Here is a 17,188-nt window from a genome sequence, read left to right on the forward strand (position 1 = left end):
AGGCTCCTGACTGACCATTTGTCTCTTCCTGTCCCTCTCCTTTTCTTTCCAAAAGTACAGTCAGGAGGAGGAGACCTATAGACCACAGCCTCTTGCAATCAATCTATTTCTATTTCAATTTGTAGGCCCACCCCCACACCCAACTCACACTATGGCTTTACAGGTCCCACGCTGATACGGTCATAATTATCCAAGTGTTTATTGGTGAGAGTGGAATGTCTCATAATTTTCCCCAGCTGCTAATTGGCACAGGTGAAAGGTGACCTGACCTGTGGATCTGGAAGAGGACTGTGGATCAGCATGAACCCCAAGCTCAGACTTGAGTCAAACTGATGTGAGGCTGGGGATGTGGAAAGCCTCCCTCCCCCCTCTTTAGGCTTAAATTCAGTTGCCGTCCAAAGACTGGGTCCTTGGTGAGCAGTCAAGATGATACAGGTTTCTTAATCTTTACTATATATAAGTATCAATTGAAGGAGTTGGGGATATTTAGCCTGGAGAAGGAGAGACTGGGCAGGGTCTGGGAGGGACAGTGTATTCCAGAGATGTCTTAGAGAATTTAAAGGGCCATCCCATGGAAGAAGCCTTGGATTGTTCCGTTTGGGCCCACAGGGCAGTATTAGGAACATGGGTGGAAAAGGCCCAAGTAGACATGAGGTCAGGAAAATCTTCCTCATCATTAGAAGTGTCCTAAAGAGAAATGGGCTGCTGAGACGTTGCTCTTCAGTAGAAGTCTTCAAACAGATGCTTAACTTATTGGGCATGTATTAGTAGGAATTGAAGGGGGAAGCTGGACTATATGGCCTCTGAAGTCACTTCCAGCTCTGACATCTGTAACCTGTGACCTACCAAATGGCCTAACCCTCAAGGAGACTCTGATCAGACAGAGAATAATAATCATTTGAATGCTGGGGAATTATGATGGCCTCAGTGACTGACACTCTGTAATCTGTGATCCAAGGGAAAAGACACAGTCCTTGGGGAGCCCTCACTCTGGGGCTCCCTGAAACTGACCCTGAAGCTGACCACTCCCACGTATGGTAACCTGAACCACCTGGTGTCAACAGCCATGAGTAGTGCCTCCACCTTTCCCAGGGCAGCTTAACTTTGAATTGCATAAGCTGGCAGTGAACACAGTCCCCTTTCCTCATCTGCACTTCTTTATGCCTGGCTTTGTTCCACTGACTAGCCATCACAACCAGCAGCACCATACTTTAATTGTACCAGAGGTCATCCAGCAGATGTTTGAGGCAAAGAACATGATGCCTGCTTGTGACCCAGGGCATGGGCGCTGTCTCATGGTGCCAGCTGTTTTCAGAGGCCACGTGTCCACGAAGGAGGTAGACAAGCAAAGGCCAAATGTTCAAAACAAGAACATGGATCCCCAACAAGGTGAAAACGGCCATTTGTGACATCCCACCCCAGGGCCTAAAAATGTCTGCCACCTTCATTCCAAGAGTTCTTCAAGCACATTTCTGCACCGTTTGCAGCCATGTTTCAAAGAAAGGCTTTCTTACACTGGTATCCTGGAGAGGGCATGGGTGGAATGGAATTCACTGAATGAATGATTTGGTTTCTGAGTATCAGCCCTACCAGGATGGCACAGCTGAGGAGGACAGAGAATTGGAGGAGGAGGTTGAAGAGGTATGCATTGGTTACTCTGTAAATTAAGTTGAAAGGGTGACAGGGAACTCTCCCTCAATGAAACTCTAGTCTAACAGGGAGACTTAAGTTACTGGGGATAGGGTAGGGAAGGAGTCCTCTGGAAGTCTGGGTCATCCTTAGCTTTGAAAGGAGTATATCATAGCAAGAAATTAAAATGAGAAGCAGACATTGAATAGGGGAACATTGGGCAGAGTGTTGTGATTTGACCAACCATCTCCCCCACTCCCTTCTCAGGATTAAAGATAGTAGTTGATCCTTCAGCAAAAAAGTCATTGAGGTCTGTGAGGGAGACCATCAACACATCGTCCCCTGCAGGAACTGAGAGCCCAGTTGGTGAAAGAAGGAAGAAAAATTAGGTCAGGACTCAATGTGTTCAAGGATGGAGGGATACTCAGATACTCTATCCCAAGGAATGGCAGCTTTCTCCTGGGACAGACATCAGGAGTCCTGGGATCTGCTTCCAACTCCCCTCCAGTGAAGGGCAAGGCAATTCATTCCACTTTGGGACAGCTCTAGTCAGATTCCCCCCCCCCCCCAATCTCATACTTGAATTGGTCTTTCTGGAATTTCCACCCATGGCTCCTGGTTCTGCCCACTGGAGTCAAACAAAGCTAGTTTAATTCTCCTCCACATGACATTCCTTTGAATGTAACTATCATCTTCCCCCTCCCTGAGCCTTCTCTTCCCCACATTGAATAATTCTACTTCCTTAAACAACATTCATATGACAAGGACTCAAAACCCAGCACCATCCTGGTTGCCATCCTCTGGGTGCTGTCTTACTTGGTATGGTCCCTTGCCTCAGTTTCCCAACTGATAGAAAGGCTAGAACTAGGCTCAGAGTGAGCCCCAGGTAGGTCTTTGAGACTGTAAATTGAAGAGCAGATACTGAGCTACTCAAGGAAATTCCCTGTACCACTGAAATGACAGGTCTTGTGTCTCTACCCACAAAACAAAAAATAGTTGACCTTTACATACATTTTCCATTTAGAACTGCCCTGTGAGGTCATGACAACATGTATCATCCCCATTTTACAGATGAAGAAACTGCGTTTCAAAGAAATCAAGTCACTTGCCAAAGGTCACAAAGCTAAATGTCGCATTTATGATACAAACTCTCAGTACATTTTAAGCATAATATGGTTGTATCCCAACTCCCAGGACAAATAGAAGAGGCTTAATGGTCATCTTCACTTGAAACTGAAGAGAGGACAGTGTGTATATCTAACTCCTCTTATGGGACATACTGAAAATGCAGCATACAAGAGGACAGTAAGACTGCAGGAGGGACTTACAAGGGAAGTGAAAACTCTAATCCCAATTTTCCCTGGGTTCTTCAAATGCAAAGGCATTGGGCAGTGGGAAGGGGGGGGATGGGGGGAACCACGTGCCCTGGGAACTCTGCTCAGCCTGGTACATCTCTAAGATGCTACATGTGTATGGGAGAGGAAGAAAGGTTTGTCCACTGTTTTACTCCCCAGGCCCTGGCTCAGCAAGGCAGGAAGCAGAGCTAGCAGAAAGGGCCAGGGTCCCCCCCACACCATTCTTCCTGGGTGTGACATCCAAAGCAGCTAAAACTACAGAGGAGGCTAGGGAAAAGATGTCCAAAATGGCAGTGACCAGGGATGTGCTGGTAAATGTTTAACAACTAACTCTCTGAAAGAAAAAATTGTCCATGGGACATATATTTAAGTGTAAAATGCATCATAATATTTTCTCTATTGTTTTCTTAAGTCTAAACAATCAACAAAATAATAAATTAAGTCCCGGTTTGTAGCATTTGGCATTTTCCAAGGTATAAATGCTCACACTGAATTTGAAATGATTGTCTTTCAGCAGAGCCCTGGTAGTGAAGGTGAGGAACAGTTCTTTTCAGGTGATCCTATTGCCCAAATAAATGTAAGGAAGGCAGAGACAGAGGAGAGGCATCTAGGTGGCATGGGGGATGAAGTGCTGGACTTGCAGTAAGGAAGACCTGAGTTCAAGTCTTGCCTTAGTTACTTATCAGCTGTGGGAGATGTCACTTCTCTTGTCTGCCTCAGTTCCCATCCTCCAACAGGAATAATAAGAGCACCTATTTTTTTTTCTTTTTGAAGGGGGGAAGGCAGGGCAATTGGGGTTGTGACTTGCCCAAGGTCATACAGCTAGTACATATTAAATGTTCAGATTTGAACTCAGGTCCTCCTGACTCTGGGGCAGGTGCTCTATTCACTACACCACCTAGTTGCCCCTAGCACCTACCTTGTTACAAAGATCAAATGAGATAGCAAACCCTTTATAAAACTTAAAGCACTATATAAATTCTAGCTATTGAGAGAGGTCATAGAGGATGAGCCCCAAGTGGAACCCATCAATTCCCAGCTCACAGCATTTTTATATGAGTAAGGTGTCTGTGATCCCTACACTTCTCCTTTGGCCTCTTACTTCCCTAGTATCTAATTGTTTACAGAATAACATTTTTAAAATAACATTTACATTTTCCTAATTACATGTAAAAACAATCTTTAGCATTCGTTTTTTAAAAAGTTGAGTTCCATATTCCCTCCCATCGTCTCCACCCTGCCCACATCCCTGAGACAGTAAGCAATTTGATATAGGTTATACATGTGCAATATTGCAAAACATATTTCCATATTAGTTACATTGTGAAAAGAGGCACAAACCACCACCCCCCAAAAAAGGAAAAAATAAAGTGAAAAATCGTATGCTTTGCTCTGCATTTAGACTCCATCACTTTTTTCTCTGCAGGTGAATGCCATTTTTTATCATGAGTTCTTTGGAATTATCTTGGATCATTGTATTGCTGAGGATAGCTAGTTACTCACAAGTGATCATCTTGCAATATTTCTGTTACTGTGTACAATGTTTCCTTGGTTCTTCTCACTTCACTTTACATCAGTTTATATAAATCTCTCCGACTTTTTCTGACATCATCCAGCTTGTCATTTCTTATAGCACAATAATATTCTATTGAAATCACACCACAACTTGTTCAGCCATTGTCCAATTGATGGGTAATTAACAGTGGTTTCAAACTGAGGCAGTTTCCTAAGTTTCCAATTCTTTGCCACTGCAAAAAGAGCTGATAGTAATATTTTTGTACAAATAGGTCCTTTTCCCTTTTTTTAAATCTCTTTGGAATACAGACCTAGTAGTGATATCCTTGGATCAAAGTGTATGCACAGTTTGTTTGCCCTTTGGGCATAGCTCGAAATTGCTCTCCAGAATGGTTATATCAGTTCACAACTCAACCAGCTATACATTAGTATCCCAATTTTCCCACATCCCTCCAACATTTATTATTTTCCTTTCTGTCGTATTAGCTAATCCAATAGGCATGAGGTAGTACTTCAAAGCAGAATATTTTCCTTGCTCTAAACAAACTCAAATCACAAACACTGGACATGAATGAGCTCCTCTCTTTTACTGGTGAATGGGATTATTGGTAATGCTGCTTTATAGGTCTTAGAGATTAGGAGGGGTAGCCCTGGACAGAACAAGAGCCAATGTTGTCCTTGCTTTGTTGTCCTTCCTTAATACAAAGAGGTTAGAATCTTCAAAATAAAATGGGAATGAGTTGACTTCAATTCCTGGAAAAATTCTAAAATGCATTATTAAAGGGAGGGTTTGTGAGTGTTAATTCGGAAAGGGAAGCGGTGAGCCCCAGTGGCTTCACCCAGAACATATCAGCCCATATTCACCTCATTTCCTTTAGACAGGGTCAACAGACAAGAGAGAGAGAAAGCATGGTATGGTGCATATAAGGTCAGCCTTGAAAACAGGAAGATTCAAGTTCCCGTACTGCCATTGATATGTATGCTGAGTGAGTCTAAGCAAGTCAAAACCTCTAAGCTTCCCCAGGCAACTATTCCTCCAACTGTGAAATCATAAATCAGGACCAAAGAAGCCAACTAGATTGTTACATCATAGGTACTGATTTCAGCCAAGCATTAGACCAAGTCTCTCTAGGTGTCCTTGTGGACATTCTGGAGCATCATGATGGATTCACAGTAGGCTGAGTGATGGGACCTGGTCACTAGTATCACGCAGCTACTGAGGTGGCAGCCAGTTTACATCTTCATTTTCATGTCTTAGAAATAGACACCCAGTGCATAGAGCACTGGCCCTGGAGTCAGGAGAGCCTGAGTTCAAATCCAGCCTCAGACCCTTGACACACTTACTAGCTGTGTGACTTTGGGCAAGTCACTTAACCCTAATTGCCCTCCAAAAAAAGAAATAGATGCCCATAAAAATAAGGGAAGATAGGGACGGCCAGGTGGCTCAGTGAGTAAGAGTGCCGGCTCCAGTGTCGGGATAACCTGGATCAAATCTGGGCTCAGATACTCAGCACCACACCCAGAAATAACCGGCCGTGTAACCTTGAGCAAGTTACTTAACCCCAATTGCTTTAAAAAAAAATAAGGGAAGGTGTTTCAGGAAAGCATTCTTGACCTAAAATGTTCACCAGTGATAGAAATTAGTATTAACTTAAAATGAGGTGACAAGGGGAGTGTCCCAGGCTTAATGGACAGAACATAGGACTCGATATTTCTGAAGGACTCTCCTTTTCCTGCCCTTGCTAGTCCAGACCAGGGGGGATATTTTCTTATATATTCTTCTTCTATATTCTATATTTTTATATATTCACACAGTAAGAAAAACAAGCACAAATGGGAGAGAATGAATAGGTGGATGGTGAGGGGTCTGGTGACCTTGTGCTACAGTAGAGAGAGCTTTAGACTTGGAAACCCAAGTTCAAATCCAACCTCAGACATTTATCAGCTGTGGGATCCTGGACAAGTCACTTAACCACTGCCTGCCTCAGTTTCCTCATCTGTAAAATGAGGATGATAATAACAACACCTACATCCCAGGGTTGGGTTTTTTCTTAAAGCTTAAATGAGATAACATATGTAAAGTGCTATACAAATGTTAATTAGCTCTTATTATCCTAAAAAGATTGCTTGAAGGAACTAGAAATATTTAGCATGAAGAAGAGAAAATGGTGTAGCGTGGACAACATGGAAGCTATATTCAAAAATCTGAAAGGCTGTCATGTAGAAAGAGATATTCTGCTTGGCTCTAAAGAGCAGAACCAAGAGGAATGAAAGAATGGGTTCCAAAGAAGTAGATTTAGGATTGAGGTCAGGAAAAAGTTCCTAATCATTAGCACTGGTCAGAAGAAGCATGGGCTGCCTGGGGAAAGAGGTGGCTATCTCATGCCTGGAGAGGCTAGATGACTGCTTGAGGCAACATTGCCCAGTGGATTCTTCTGAAGGCAAAGGCTGGTCATGGAGATCCCTTCCAACTCTTTCATTCTTGGATTCTGGGTAGAGGGAAATGACTGATGGTTCTGGGTGGCCAGGAATGATATAGGTGTGCCGAGCTTGGAAGAAGGAGCTTGAGTGTTTATAGCCTGGATGACACTCACTAGCTTAAATGATACCCTTGAGCAAATGTTTTGTCTGAGCCTCAGTTTTTTCTTCTAGAAAATGGAAAGAGCTATCTTTAACACCATCTCCCTCCCAGGGCTGCCATGAAGAACCCTTTGTAATTTCAGAGTCCTGTGATTTAATCTATGTGAAGCAGTGAATAGAATATTAGATCTGCAATCAGATCACCTGGGTTCAAATGCAGCTTCCACACCATACAACCTGTGGCACCTTGTGCAAGTCATCTGACCTCTTTGGGTCTCCATTTCCTCTTCTGTAAAAAAAAAAAAGCAGTGGGTTGGGAAAAATACAAAAATGGGATGCTGAGAAATCACAATCAATGAGTAAGTGTTCAATTAAATGCTTTCATTTGTCAGGCACTGTGCTAGACAATGAATACAAAGGAGCTTACATAAGGACCAAACTTGACCTCAGAAAAGGTGAGAAGAGGGGAACTATGAGTGTGGTACACTAAACGGACAAGAGGAGTTTGATCCATGTCTTGCTTAATTAGGCTAAAGTGGGTTGGGTTTTTTATTTTTGTTATTCTTTGTTATAAGGACTGACTCTCTGGCCTGGGGAAAGGGAGAATTTATGGGGAAGGGTAGAAGATTTTTAAAATAATATAAATAGCTTTTCCATATACTCTACTAGGAAAATTTAAATGAACAAAGATGAGGAGATTGGACCAAATGCTGTTAGGGTCCCTTCAAGGTCTAAATCTCTGAGCTCTCTTAGGATCTTTCATCCCTGAGCCTTAGTTTCCTCAACAATAAAATGAAGGGTTTGGACTCAATGACCTTTAAATTACCTTCCAGCTCAAGATCCATGATTTTTTTTCTTACAGAATCAATATTCAGCTGCAGTCATATACTCTGTGTGTGTCTCTGTGTTGAGTGTATTTTTTGTAAATAACATATTCTGGTTTCTAATCCATTCTGCTATCTGCTTCTGTTTTATATGCAAGCTCATCCTATTCACAATCACAGTTAAGATTACTAACTGTGTATTTCCCTCCATCCTCTTTTCTTCTGTTTATCCTCTCTCTTTTTACCCTGTCCCTTCTCAAAAGTATTGTAACAGCAAGCACCCTAGCATACCCAGGATGGCTGCTAGCACAGGTTCTTTTTTTTGCCTTTTGGAGGGCAATCGGGGTTAAGTAACTTGCCCAAGGTTACACAGCTAGTGTGTGTGTGTGTGTGTGTGTGTGTGTGTGTGTGTGTGTTAAGTGTCTGAGGCCAGAACCAAACTCAGGTCCTCCTGACTCTGGGGCTGGCACTTTACTCACTGCACCACCTACCTGCCCCAGAATGACAGTATTTTTTTTTGGTGAGCAGTTGGGGTTAAGTGACTTGCCCAAGTTCAGATGGCTAGTATTTTTTGTATTAAGTGTGTGAGGCTGGATTTGAACTAGGTCCTCCTGACTCCAGGGCTGGTGCTCTATTCGCTGCACCACCTAGCCACCCCTCTAGCACAGGTTCCTTGATCTGCTATACTAAGGGAAAGCAACTCAGAAAGGGTTAACAATCATACTTTAATCAAGTGAAAAAGTCAGCACCTTGAACACAGAGAATATACAAACAGAAATTAAAAGCAGACAAAAAATACAGACAGAGAAAATAACACAATTCAACAGACCAACAGACAGGGCTTCTAGCTGTCTGACTATTACATACATACATAGTTAGTTACCAGAGAGAGAAGCACCAACATCTGGGTTTTCAAAGCCAGGGGGCTTGACAACTGCCCAGCGTCTCATCTGGCCAAATCACACAATTCTTTACATAAATGAATCCCAAAGCAAAACCTCATCTCAAGAGTATATATAAACCCTTCTTCAGGGTGAGAAGACATCACAATTTTCATGACCCACTACTTAACTGCAAAGTAACAAAATGTGTGGGCCTTCCTGAAAAACAAGCCTCCCTTAAGCAAGCTTCTCTTGTTGGGCTCCATGTGAGGTACATTAAGGGATAGAGAAGATCTTCAAATTCCTTTAACATTACAAGTATTCAGTGTGAATTTGCTATATCATTGGAAATTGCAGGGACAGGTGTTTGTCAAAATTTTATCTCTGCAAGAAAAAACAGCTAAATTTTATGGAGAACAGAATCAACAATGTGAATTATTGAAAGGATTTCTATGGGAAAGGCACATTTTTGTGTGATATCATGTCAAATAAAAATGACTTGAGTATTTCTTTGCAATGTAAAACTAAGATTATATTTGATATGTGGCCAAAAGTCCAAGCATTTCAAAAACAGCCACTTTTTTTCCAAAACATTTCTTCTTCAAAAAGAAATTTCAGAGGAACATTTCCCCCAGTTAGCAAAGGTCATTGATGAGTGGTTTGGGGGTGGGGTGGAGCGGGATATATGTGAATCATTTGAAGCATATGCAGCTTCTATAGACCTATTAAGTGGAGAATTCAATGAAAGGTTCACTAAATTTTGGAATCATGACATCACACTCAAATGAACGTTCCAGCCTCACCTAGTTGATATCACCAAGGCACCTAAAGAATTATACATAGAAATGACTGATATTTTTAAATGCTTTATTTGAAGAAAACAGTATGGAAAAGAAGGATCATATTTGTATGGCCAGGGTCTAGCATACTGCTTTGCAAACAGTAGGTGCTTAATAATCACTTCTTAAAGTGAAGAGGTGACTCAAAACCAAGTGAGTAGATTGGACTAGTGAATTTCTGAAGGTTACCCCCTCCCCACCATGAACAGAGTGACACTGGGAGAGAGAGAGGAATGGAGGACACAGGAGGAGACACAGAGGAATAGAGGACATTGATGGACATCAGGATTCAAGGATACAGAGAAGGGACATGGGGACACAGGGAGAGGAGGACGGAGGGAAAGGAAAAGAAGGAAATAGGTGATAGGGACACTGGAAGGCATAGGCCCAAAGACAAGCTCTTCCATGTATCACCATTGGCCAAGACAACCCCTAAAGGCAAAAAGGGATGGGGTTTGGGACCCTTCCTTATTCACAGCCTTCCTTCCTCAAATCGCTTCGCTTGATTTCTTATTCCTCTACATTCTAATCAGTTCCCTTTGTCCACCCTGATCCTCCTCTCTTCATCTCCAGCCCCTACCTCTGTCCTCTGATTCTCAGAGTTTGAAGTTCCTCCTTCTTCCAACCTTACCATCACCTTGTCACTCTTCCCAAACCCCTACCATGGCCACTGAACTCCTCAGCCTTCTCCACCAGGGCCTCCTTCACAACCTCAGGCCTACAAAGCTAAAAAGAAACATGAGGTTTGGCAATTGAGAGTCATCTCCACTCCAAATGTCCCCATGGACTATTTGTTCATATTGATCTGATCAGGCACAATCAGACACACCGTACATTGACCCCCAACAGAGTGATGTCATTTTTGTCCTCTTTGAGTATGAACAGCAACAGCTAACAATGCAAAAGTTTTCAGACTTTTTTCCACTTTTCTTTTTCCTTTTCTTTTTCTAGTTTTGAATCTTTTAAAATTCCCTTTGTTATATGGGATGGTTCTCTGGAAAGGAGAGGGCAAGGGATACTGGAAAAAACTACAATGTTGTAAAAAGTAGAAGACAAGAGTAAAAACTTATTTCTAAAAAAAACACTGTATCTGATGAGTCAAAGCTTATTTCTTCCAAACATGTTGGTTGCTCCTTTTGTTCAAGGGATTTGGATTCAGGACAACTCTGGGGGCAACATGCAAGAGAGTGGCCTTCCCTGGAGCTGGCTAGGATGGTAGCTCCTTGTGAAAGAGTTTTGCTCTCTAACTGGGGACATCATCTCAAACCAACAGAATGTTTCACAGCCTCAATTCCAAAGACAAAATTGTTATGAACTTGAACCATGACCTTAATCTATTGCAACTCTCTAGTGGTGACAAATTAAAGATGGGGACAGAATTTTTTATTTTAAATTTATTGTTAGTTTTAAACTTTCACTTTTATAAGATTTTTGAGTTCTAAATTCCCTCCTCCCTCCATTTCACCTTCCCCAAGATAGCATGCAATCTGATATAGGCTATGCAAGTATGCTCATATTAAAGGCATTTCCACATTAGTCATGTTGTGAGAGAAGAATCGAAACAAAAGGGGAAAACATGAAAAAAAGCAAAAAAAAATAGAAAATAGTATACTTGAAACTGCATTCAGACTCCATAGTTCTTTCTCTATGAGTGGGTAGCATTTTCCATCATGAGTCTTTTGGAATTGTCTTATATCATTGCGTTTGTCAGAAGAGCTAAATCTAACAAAGTCAGTCATCACACAATTTTGCTATTCCTGTGTACAGTGTTTTTCTGGTTCTGCTCACTTCACTCAGCATCAGTTCATGAAAGTTTTTCCAGGTTTTTCTGAAGTCTACCTGCTCTCTCTTTCTTAAGAAACAACAGTATTCCATTACACTCATACACAACAACTTGTTCAGCTATTCCCCAAGTGATGGGCATAAATTCTTTGCCACCACAAAAAGAGCTGCTATAAATATTCTTGTACATGTAGGTCCTTTTCACTTTTTAATGACTCTTTAGGATATTGACAGAGTAGTGGTATTGCTGGATCAAAGGGTATACATGGTTTTATAGTCCTTTGCGCATAGGATTGAAGGATAGAAATTCTTAAGCACTTGTTCTGTGCCAGGCATTGGGAAGGGAGAGAGGAAAAGGGAGAGAGACATAGATTCATAGAGGAGCCAGAGACAAAAAGGGATCTTTAGAAGGAAAAAGGAAGAAAAGAGAGAAAAAAGTTGTGGGAGAGAGACAGAGATAAAATGAAAGGAGAAAAGTGGATTCTCTGGCAGCTTTCAACTTCAGCCCATAGAATGTAAGCTCCTTTAGGGCAGGAACTGTTGTATTTTTTCATTTCTCTCCTCAGTTCTTCGCACATAGTCAGCTTGTAATAAATGACTGGTTTATTATTGATGGGTGTCTGGGTTTCTACATAGAGAGTGATATTATTCTGAGAGACAGAGGAGAGGGGCGTGACCTGGGCCTATGTACACAGCTACCACCCACTAGTCACTGGAGATTCTCCCTGTGGAAAAAGCGTGGTTTTAATGAGAGACTCTGACCTCCCCATCTCTTTACTCTTTTTTTCCTCACTGTGTCTTTTTAAAAACTTGTTTATTTTTAGTTTTCAACATTCATCTCCATAAGATTTTGAGTTACAAATTTTCTCCTTGTCTTTCCCCTACCCTCCATCCCAAAATAGCAAGCCTACTGAATACCCCTTCCCCCAATCTTCTCTCTCTTATATCCTTCCCCCTTCCCCCATCTAACTTTCTAGTAGGGCAAGATGGATTTCTATACCCCAGTTCCTCTATATCTTATTTCCCAGATGTATGTAAAAAACAATTTTTCTAAACATTTGTTTTTAAAACTTTGATTTCCAGATTCTTTCCCTTCTTCCCTCTTCACCCACCCCCTCTAGGAAGACAAGCAATTCAATATAAGTTGCACATGTGTAGTTACAAAAAACATTTCCATAATAGATATATTATGAAAGAGTAACTATATTTCCCATCCTCCTATCCCACCACCCATTTATTTGATTTTCTACTTTGACACAGTCCCTTTTCAAAAATGTGTGCTTCTAACTACCCTCTCCCCCAGTCTTCCCTCCCTTCTATCATCTTCCCTCTTATCTGCTTCTCCATTACTTTCCTGTAGGGTAAGATACTCACTTGAGTGTGTATGTTATTCCCTTCTTAAGCCAAATTCAGTGAGAGTAAGGTTGTCCCATTCCCTTTCGCCTTCCCATTCTTCCCCTCTATTGTAACAATTTTCTCTTGCCTCTTTTATATAAGATAATTTACCCTATTCTATCTCTCCCTATCTCCTTCTCTCATTATATTCCTCTCTCACCTCTTAATTTTATTTTTTAGATATCATCCCTTCCTATTCAACTGATCCTCTGCCCTGTCTATGTATACATGTACATATATATATATACATAAACACACTCACATATATATTTATACAGACATACACCCTCCTATATAAACATATATATGTATTTATACATATATATTCCCTTCAAGTATCCTCATACTGAGAAAAGTCTCATGAGTTACAATTATCATTTTTCCATGTAGGAAGTTAAATAGTTAAACTTTAGTAAGTTCCTTATGATTTCTTTTTCTGTTTACCTTCTCATGCTTCTATTGCTTCTTGTATTTGAAAGTCAAATTTTCTGTTCAGCTCTGGTTTTTTTCATCAAGGATGCTTGAAAGTCCTCTGTTTCACTGGATGACCATATTTTCCCCTGAAGCATTATACTTAGTTTTGCTGGGTAGGTGATTCTTGGTTTTAATCCTAGCTCCTTTGACCTCCAGAATATCTTATCCCAAGTCCTTCAATCCCTTAATGTAGAAGCTGCTAGATCTTGTGTTATCCTGATTGTGTTTCCATAATATTCAAATTGTTTTGTCCTGACTGCTTGCAGTATTTTCTCCTTGACCTGGTAACTGTGGAATTTGGCTATAATATTCCTAGGAATTTTCTTTGGGGGATCTTTTTCAAGAGGCAATGAGTGAATTCTCTCGATTTCTTTCTTTGTTTCTTTCTTTCTTTGTTCCTTCCTTCCTTCCTTCCTTTCTTTCTTTCTGTTTTGTGGAGGGGGGAAGGTAGGGCAATTTGGGGTTAAATGACAAGCCCAAGGTCACATGGCTAGTTTTTTTGTGTTTTAAGTGTCTGAAGCTGTATTTGAACTCAGGTCCTACTGACTTCAGGGCCGGTGCTCTATTCACTATGCCACTTAGCCACCCCGTATTCTTTCAATTTCTATTTTGCCCTCTGGTTCTAAAATATCAGGGCAATTTTCCTTCAGAATTTCTTGAAGGATGATTTCTAGGTCCTTTTTTTTATCATGGCTTTCAGGTAGTCCAATAATTTTTTAAGTTATCTCCCTTGGATCTATTTTCCAGGTCAGTGGTTTTTTCCAATGAGATACTTCATGTTGCCTTCTATTTTTCATTTGTTTGGATCTGTTTTATAGTATCTTGATTTCTCATAAAGTCATTAGCTTCCATTTGCTCCTATCTAATTTTGAAGGAATTATTCTCTTCAGTGAGTTTTTGAAACTCCTTTTCCATCTGGCACATTTAGCTTTTTAAGGCATTCTTCTCCTCATTAGCTTTTTGGGCCTCTTTTGCAACTTAAGTTAATCTATTTTTAAGGTATTATTTTCTTCAATTGGGGGGGGGGGTCTCATTTAGCAGGCTGTTAACTTTCTTTTCATGATTTTCTTGCATCATTCTCATTTCTCTTCCGAGTTTTTCCTCCACTTCTATTTGATTTTTAAAATCCTTCTTGAGCTCCTCCATAGTCTGTAACCAATTCATATTTTTCTTGGAAGCTTTTGATGCAGGAGGTTTGCCTTTGTTGACTTCTTCTGGTTCCATGTTTTGATCCCTTTTGTCACCAAAAAAGGATTCTACGATCTGATTGTGCATCCTCTGTTTGCTCATTTTGCTATCCAATTAAGTGGCTTTTGAGCTCTTTGCCATGGCAGAACTTTGATTCTAGAGCGAAGAGAGCTATGTCCTAAATTGCTGTAGTTTTTGCAAATGTTGTCAGAGGTCTGAGGAAGGTGACCTCTCTACAGCCACCACAAGCTCTGGCACACTGGTGTTTCTCACCCCAGGACCACCACCCAAGACAGCAACCCAGATATAAATAAGTCAAATCAAGAGCAATTACCCTATGAATGTTCACTTTGTCCCCCTGTGATCTGCAGGCTAGGAACTCCAGAGGCAGCCAGGTAGCAGCAGTTGCAGCCACCACGCCTCTACCACCTCTTGCCCCAGGAGCAGGGGCCAGACCATGCTCTTTTGTCACCCAGTTCCAACAGAGTTCCCCACTGATCTTTTAGTTTCTCTTTGGCATTTATGGGTTTAGAAGTCTGAGAACCACCACAGCTGCTGGTGATTCACTCTCCTGAAGTCTGCTCTGGCCAGTCTGGGCAGCTAGTCAGGTCACCCTGGGCTCAGTGCAGATGACACTGGACTGTGCTCAGTTCTCAGCTCAGTGTGATAGACCCTTCCTGTCGGCTTGCCAGGCTGGCTTCAGCTGGGGATTTATTTCTCTCTGTCACTTTGTGGGTTCTGTAGCTCTAAAATTTGTTTAGAGTCATATTTTACAGGTATTGGAGGTGGTTGTGGCAGGAGCTCATGGAATTTCCTGCTTCTACTCTGCCATCTTGGCTCCACCTCCTCCCATCTCTTTACTCTTGGCTCCCCTGTTCTGTGCAGTTCCAAATCAAGATGCTGAACACTTCCCAGTCCAATCCCTCTGGCCTCAGAAATCCCAAGACAGGAATTCTGACCTTCTCACATGACCAGTGGCTGCTCTTGCCTTTGGGTGGGCCAGAAAGAAGAGGAGGTTGCCCTGTGAGCCAGGATGAAGGCCACTGGGTCATCAATAGCCCTCTGTGATATTGCTACTCTTTCCCAGCAATCATCTAGGGGAAAGAATCCTGTGTCCTGGATAGTCTCTGCAAGAATTAATTCTAGGATCAAAGCAATTAGAAGTGCATGGGACTTTAGAGAGCAGGGGCTAGGGCTGGGGTCAATTCTCTGAACTAATGAGGAAGAAGAGGGGAAAGGGGCCATTCCCAGTGCAATCAGTAAGTGGGCATTGATTGATTATACCTTTGGCTCCCTCTTTTTCTTCATTTCTCAAACAGGGTTATTAATAGTACCTATCACCAAAGGCCATATGAAGACCCAGTGGAATAATATATGAAACATATTATGTAAACCTCAAAGTACCAGATGAATGCTAGCCATTTTTATTGTTATTATGATTATTGTTATCACTATTCTTATCATAAGTACTTTTTTTAATCATGTGTCCAGCCTTGTGTCCACCACTGCAAGATAATTCAGGTCCAGCCAATAAACAAGGATTAAAGTTTCTCCCTCCCACGCTCTTTTCCCTAGATTTGACACTGGTTGTGGAGCATAAAGAAAAAGAAATGGTCTTAATATTTGGAAGGAACCTGTCATTCTAACTCCATGGGCACTGGGAACCACCACAGCTGCTGGTGATTCACTCTCCTGAAGTCTTCTCTGGCCAGTCTGGGCAGCTAGTTGGGTCACCCTGGGCTCAGTGCAGATGACACTGGACTGTGCTGTTCCATCAACCCTGGGGACAGATACATTGTGAAAGGCCCACGTAAAGTGTGTACCTGTGACCCCTCGGGTGATGGCATGACAGCCAGTGTGGTTCTGTGGTCCTGAAATAGCATGTTTGCCCATGTTGTGGATATGTCCCTGAACACACATGCATGTGCATCATAATCCTGTGAGACTGTTCTGTTATACTGTTATACTTCTGCTTTATTTTATTTTTATGTTTTTGCTTTGGGGGGGGGGGGCTATTGGGGTTAAGCGACTTGCCCAAGGTCACATGGCTGGTTTTTGCGATAAGTGTCTGAGGCTAGATTTGAACTCAGTCCCTCCTGACTCCTAGCTGCCCCTACACTTGTGCTGTAAAGGAAGACAATTGGCCATACAGGGAAATAGGCCTGTATGTGGGTGTTCACTTATTCATCTATGTATATAACATAGTCCATACAATAAAGGTCTTTGATCCACTGTTTTCCTGGGTGGATGGCTATATATTTTTCCCTCCATAACTTTTTTTCCACATTTCCTTTTTTCTGGATTACATATAAACAAAATTTTTAACATTCATATAAAAATTTTTAAATTCTAAATTCTCTCCCTTTCTTCCCCCCCCCATTCTCTCCTTGAGAAGGGGGGGGACATTTGATTTAGATTATAGATGTGTACTAGTTAAAAATGATAATATTAGCTATGTTACAAAAGAAAACACAGATCAGGGGTGGCTAGGTGGTGTAGTAAATAGAGCACCATCCCTGGAGTCAGCAGGACCTGAGTTCAAATCCAGCCTCAGACACCTAACACTTATAAGCTGTATAACCTTGGGAAAGTCGCTTAAGCCCAATTGCCCTGCCTTCCCCTCTCCAAAAAGCGAAGAAGAAGAAGAAGAAGAAGAAGAAGAAGAAGAAGAAGAAGAAGAAGAAGAAGAAGAAGAAGAAGAAGAAGAAGAAGAAGAAGAAGAAGAA

At 41.6% G+C, this 17,188-nt stretch overlaps 1 pseudogene; it reads left to right on the top strand.

Moving 5' to 3' along the window:
- The first annotated feature begins 624 nt into the window (after window positions 1–624).
- Window positions 625–17,188, top strand: part of LOC138154607 (tubulin beta chain-like) — a 25,689-nt pseudogene continuing 9,125 nt past the window's right edge.

Source organism: Petaurus breviceps, unplaced genomic scaffold (genome assembly GCF_028583685.1).
Source record: "Petaurus breviceps papuanus isolate PSGF00001 unplaced genomic scaffold, PetGlider_PUasm1.0 91041, whole genome shotgun sequence".
NCBI lineage: Eukaryota > Metazoa > Chordata > Mammalia > Diprotodontia > Petauridae > Petaurus > Petaurus breviceps.